The sequence below is a fragment of the Galeopterus variegatus genome, unplaced genomic scaffold (assembly GCF_000696425.1).
Source record: "Galeopterus variegatus unplaced genomic scaffold, G_variegatus-3.0.2 Scaffold472, whole genome shotgun sequence".
Classification (NCBI taxonomy): domain Eukaryota; kingdom Metazoa; phylum Chordata; class Mammalia; order Dermoptera; family Cynocephalidae; genus Galeopterus; species Galeopterus variegatus.
This window is the reverse complement of record NW_007726583.1, coordinates 137257-142763: the sequence shown is the minus strand read 5'-3', so window position 1 is coordinate 142763 and position 5507 is coordinate 137257. Positions and strand designations below refer to the sequence as shown.

General features: G+C 34.9%; 1 protein-coding gene across 1 annotated transcript in view; it reads left to right on the top strand.

Annotated features, from left to right (window-relative positions):
* The window catches only part of SLC41A2 (solute carrier family 41 (magnesium transporter), member 2), a 126773-nt gene that overhangs the window by 1096 nt on the left and 120170 nt on the right, over positions 1 to 5507 (top strand). The gene's annotated exons all lie outside the window — the stretch shown is intronic.

The window sequence follows — 5507 nt, the reverse complement described above, 5'->3', positions numbered from 1 at the left end:
TCGGGAGAGTGCAGCTCTAGGAGCGCAGCAGCGCCCCCCCCCCCCCCCCCCCCCCCCCCCCCGTGGGTTCGGATCCTATATAGGGATGACCGGTGCGTTCACAACGCTCACTGGCTGAGCGCGGTGCGGCCAGTCTCCAAAAAATGGACCAAAAAAACCCAATAGATTCAGATAACAAAAAGTATTAAATAAAAGCTGAAGAGTCTCTACTAGCCTCATCTCCAAACCAAAACTTTCTTCCCCTCCAGAGATTACCATTGTTAAGTTCGTTGTGTATACTTTAGAGACTTTTTTCTCTGCTTATATATATACTATGTGAGAGTTTCTTCAAAACAAAAAATGAAATGCTGTATATATTTTTCTGCAGCTTATTTTTATTGTTTAATAGTACATTTTGGACATCTTTCCAAATTGGTACACAAATTTTGTTTGCATTTTAAAATAAGTGCTTGAAATTCCATTGTATATACCAAAATTTACTTATTCATTCTTCCATGTTGGTTCTGTAATAAATACCCTTATAAATATATCTTTATACACTTATACTAATATTTTCATTGTCTAGATTTAAAAAATGATATTGCTGGGTATTACGGTATGTGTATGTGTTTAAAATTTTATAGATAATGTCAAATTGCATTCCAAAAAGTTTTTACCAGTTAATACTCCTACCATCAATATGTAAGTACTTTTATTTTTCCATGTCCTAATCACATTGGATATTCTTGATCTTTTTCATTTTTGCCAGATGACTGGAAAATGTTATCATGTTTTAGTTAACATTTTAATTAATTAATTTATTTATTTATTTATTTATTTTTAAAAAGATGACGGTAAGGGGATCTTAACCCTTGACTTGGTGCTGTCAGTACCACGCTCTCCCAAGTGAGCTAACTGTCCATCCCTATATAGGAATCTGAACCCTTGGCCTTGGTATTATCAGCACCACACTCTCCCAAGTGAGCCACGGGCCAGTCTTTAATTAACATTTTTTTTTTCCTTTTTGTCCTTTTTACTGACCGGCAACGGGATTGCAACCCTTGGTGTTGCGCCCGCACAGCGCTCAGCCAGTGAGCGGGAACCGGTCTCCACATGGGATCCGAACCTTCGGCGGGAGCACCGCCACACTCCCAAGCGGCGCACTCTCCAGTGCGCCACCGGGCCGGCCCTTTAATTAACATTTTAAAAATGTGATTAATGTTTGGTATCTCTTCATGTTTATTGGTCATTCTTATTTTTTCTATGAATTACTTTATTGTATCTTTTATCCATTTTTAAAATTTATGTGATACTTATTGATTTGTAGGCATCATTAATGTATTATGGCTACAAAACTACCTACGAGTATTATATAATTATCTTTCTAAAGTAGCAAATTGCTAAAATGTGGCATTCTGTTATGGTCAGGTTTCATTCATCAGTCAGAAAAAGTATGGCTCTGGGAAAGTGTTAGACACATTATTCTGTAATGTACCCTTGTCTTCCATTGTTTGTTCCCTAAGAGATTCTGAGGCCATTTGTGACTCTTCAGATGCTATTTAACAAATAACATTTTTATCTAAATGGAAAATGTACATAAATAGAAACATTTTCCACCATCAGATGGAGAAAAGATATAAAAGGAACTGTATAAAGAGGTATGTTGAATTTCCAAAATAGATAATAATACCAAACGGGGACCAAAGCTATCTATCCACTTGAAATATAATTATTTCAAGTTATTATGATATTATGACAGCTTTTACAAAGAATAAGCTGTTTTTGGTTGATCTTTTTTTCATAATATAACAATTATTCTGAAGAAACACTCAACATTTAGTACAGAACGGTAGGTAGCATCTGTAGAAATAATGTGTTAGAGTATAGATTGGCAGAATATTTGCATAGCTTGTTAATGTACATTCCTCTAGTGTACTTTTTTTTTATTTTTGATACTATTTAAGAGAAAAGCACACATATAGTTGGAGAAAGTTCCTTTTATGATTTTATGAACTTTAACACTGGTAGCTCTAAAGATTACATAATGTTAGACTTTAGGGTTAAAAATCATAAAAACATAATGTAAATGCTTTGAAATATTTTATTTGAATCTGCTTTGTAAAACTTTTTGTGAAATTTAATACATCTAGAGTGTATAAAACAAAAACATAGAGCTCAGCAAATTCTCATAATATAAACAACCATATAACTATCAATCAGCTCAAGAAATAGAATCTTGGGCTGGCCAGTTAGTTCAGTTGGTTAGAGTGCAGTCTTTTAACACCAAGGTCACTGGTTCAGCTCCCCATACCGGGCAGCCACCAAAAAAAAAAAAAAAAAAGAAAGAGAATCTTGCCGATATTTCATTTGTCTTCATTGTGCCCCCTTCCAGTTGCTACCCGTTTTTCCCCCATCACCAAAGATAATCAGTAATCTGGTTTTATGATAAGCACCTTCTTGCTTGTCTTTATAAGTGTGCATCCTTGATTCTTTTTAAACTTTATACAATGGAAGTATACAATATATGTTCTTTTGTGTCTTGGCTTGTTTTTGCTCAACATTGTGTAAGTTTTATGAAACTTAGTTCGTTTTATTTTCATTAAACTGGTTCGTTTATTTTCATTGCTGTATAGTAATTCAATATAAGAATATACCACAATTTATCCGTTCTACTGTTGATGGACATTGGCAGGAGTGGTGTTTCCAGACTTCATGCATACGTGCATAGATTTCTGTTGGGTACATATGTAAAAATGGAATTTCTGTGTCTTAGGATATGTGGATACTAAAATTTAGTAGATTTTAAATGGTTTTCCAAAGTGGTTGTACCAATTTATAGTCTAATTAGCAATGTATGAGAGGTCTTATTTATACTTGAATTCATCAGTCTTTAATTTCAGAAATTCTGGCATGTAGAGTAGTATCTTATTGTAGTTTTAACAGAGATTCTCTGATAACTAATGATGTATATTGACCCTTTGGTAAAGTTTCTTTGCCCATTTTTCTATTTGTTTTTCTTATAGATTTGTAGGAGTTATTTGCATAATTTGAATATAAGCTTTTTAGTTTTATATATTAAAAACATCTTTTCCCCCTTTGTGGCTTGTCTTTTCACTGTCTTTATGGTGTGTTTTGAAGAACAGAAGTTCTTAATTTTGAAATAGTCCTTTCCCACCTACTTTTCTATGGTTGGTGTTTTTTGTCTTTAAGAAATCTTTCTATACCCTGTGGTAATTGAGATATTCTCTTATATTACTTTTTCAAGGCTTTGTTGTTTTGCTTTTACATTTAATCATTCACTCTCTGGAATGGATTTTTGTATAGAGTGTGAAGTGGGGGTTATGTTTTTTTTTTCTCTTTCCATGTAGATTTTCAATTGTATTTGTACTATTATATACCCCCCATTAAATAAATAAAATTAAATAAGTAAAATTTTAAAAGGAAAACAAAAAGAAAAAATGGATTTTCCCTATTGCGTTGCAATGCTTTGTTATAAAATAAGTGCCCATTTATGTGTGAGACTGTTTCTGTACTCTCTATTCTGTTCTTTTAGTGTATTTATGTATCTTAACATCAATACTACACTATCTTAATTACTCTAGTTTATGAGTCTTGATAGCTAGTAGAGAATGTTCTCTCCTTGTTCTTTCTCAAAAATGCTTTAGTTATTCTTTGCCCTTTGCATTTCCATGTATTTTTTTTTGTATATCTATAAAAAATGCTCACGATATTAAGAATGCTTATCTGTATATTTAATTGAAAACTACATTTTACTTTCAGTTTTTCTGCCTTTCCAGGTTCTTCAAATATTTGAAAATAATTGTTTTTTTAATTGGCTATTTCATCTTCAGATTGTTTCTGGTGTTTCTTCTCCATGTACATTTCAGTATACATTTGTCAATTTCCACAGAAATAGTTATTTCAGTATAAGCTTGTCATTTCCCACAGAAAGTAGTTGTTGCAGTTGTAACTGAGATTGCATTGAATCGAGATAATTTGGGGGAGAATTGACTCTTTGCAGTGCTGAGTTTTCCAACATGCACATGGTATAGCTCTCCATTTATTTAGGTCATCTTTAATTTTTCTTGTTGTTGTTTTATAGTTTCTGAACACAGGTCTTTTACTTTTTTGTTATATTCATTCCTAGCTATTTGATACTTTTAAAAATGTTATTGTAAGTGATATACTTCTTTAAGAAATTTATTTTGTTTATTTTAGGATGTAAATTGATTTTAGAATATTGACCTTGTATGTAGCATCTTTGCTAAAATCACATATTAATGTTAATTTATCTGTAAATTCTTTTGGAATTCCTTCACAATAACCATATTATCTGTGACTAATGACATTTTTATTTCTTTTTAAACCTTATAAATTTTAAATCTTTTTCTTGCCATTCTATACTGGCTAGGACCTCCAGTGCACTATAAAATAGAAATGGTGTCTTGTTCCAGATTTCAAAGGGAAGTTTTCAACACGTCATAAACAATGGGTTTTGCTGTTGGTTTTTGTAATATTCTTTATCAGATTAAGAAAGTTTCTTTTTTTCAGTTTTCTAAGGTTTCTTTTTTTAAAATTGTGAATGGATGTTGAACTTTATCAAATGCTTTTTCTGTATTTATTGGTAAGATTTGTTGTACTGAATTATATTCATTAAACCAACCTTACATTTTTGGAATAAATATAACCAGTTATAATGTATTTTTCCTCATAATGCCATTGGCAGGTTTTCACATCAAGGTAATGCTAGTCATATTGAAGGGGACACATGGACGAAGGAAGCACGCGAGACCCGGGCTAACAGTTCGCCAGAGAAGTTCCGCTTTATTCAAGGACTGTGCATGCATTTATAGGGTGCTTTGCTCCGGGGCGGGAGAGAGAGTGGACGGGGTGGTAACTGATTGGACGGGGCTGGGCAGGAGGTAAGCCTTGACCTGTGACTGGCGGAGGTTTGGCGCAGGTGGGCTTGGGTGTTGGCGCCAGCAGGTTTGTCTACTGCGGAGAAGAACTAGGAAGGGCACCATATTGCCAGGGTATGTCCCTGTTCAGGTGCCCATGGGGTCCCTACATTCCTCCCTTTTTCCTCTATTGTGGGGAGTGGGTTGCTGTGATCTTCGAGCTACTTCCTGCTGGATGGGGGCATAGTAGGGGAAGAGGAATTGTGGGAAGATTGGGGATTTTGTAACAGGACCCAAAAGAGGGTAGAGAATAAGATAATTTCGAAGGGGGAGAACTCTAGAAAGGTTCCCTGGAGCCACAGGTCGGTGATTTGTTGAGTCCAGTGTGTGTAGGAGGCTGTAGGAGAGAGTATCCAGGCGTCCGTGGCCAAAGCTTCCAGGAACAAGGACCATCGCTGAGGCAGGTCTATTTTAACAGCGGGTTAGCTGATCTGGTGAAGAGCAGGCAGGATCCTCGGTGGCCAGGAGCTGGTAGTTCCTAAGTAAAAGCTGGTTAAAAGTTTGGTTAGAAATCCTTCCGAGTTGAGTTTGAATGAATTTTATAATGCAGGGCAGAAAAAGACAGGCTAT